Source organism: Sinocyclocheilus anshuiensis, unplaced genomic scaffold (genome assembly GCF_001515605.1).
Source record: "Sinocyclocheilus anshuiensis isolate Anshui unplaced genomic scaffold, SAMN03320099.WGS_v1.1 scaffold431, whole genome shotgun sequence".
In the NCBI taxonomy this organism is placed as follows: domain Eukaryota; kingdom Metazoa; phylum Chordata; class Actinopteri; order Cypriniformes; family Cyprinidae; genus Sinocyclocheilus; species Sinocyclocheilus anshuiensis.
Window position 1 is genome coordinate 1,350,260 of NW_015551065.1, and position 273 is coordinate 1,350,532.

The 273-nt window shown below is 60.8% G+C and overlaps 1 protein-coding gene across 2 annotated transcripts in view; it reads right to left on the bottom strand.

Moving 5' to 3' along the window:
• Window positions 1–273, bottom strand: part of LOC107662076 (uncharacterized) — a 26,919-nt gene that overhangs the window by 7,504 nt on the left and 19,142 nt on the right. The gene's annotated exons all lie outside the window — the stretch shown is intronic.

Sequence of the window (273 nt, forward strand, 5' to 3'; positions counted from 1 at the left end):
GCTCCTGTTCCCGAGTTAAGCCCACGGAGGGCTCCTGTTCCCGAGTTAAGCCCACGGAGGGCTCCTGATCCCCAGTTCAGCCCAGGAGGGGCTCCTGATTCAGAGTTAAGCCCAGGAGGGGCTCCTGATTCAGAGTTAAGCCCAGGAAGGGCTCCTGTTTCTGAGTTCAGCCCAGGAAGGGCTCCTGTTCCCGAGTATAGCCCAGGAAGGGCTCCTGTTCCCGAGTATAGCCCAGGGAGGGCTCCTGATCCCCAGTTCAGCCCAGGAAGGGCT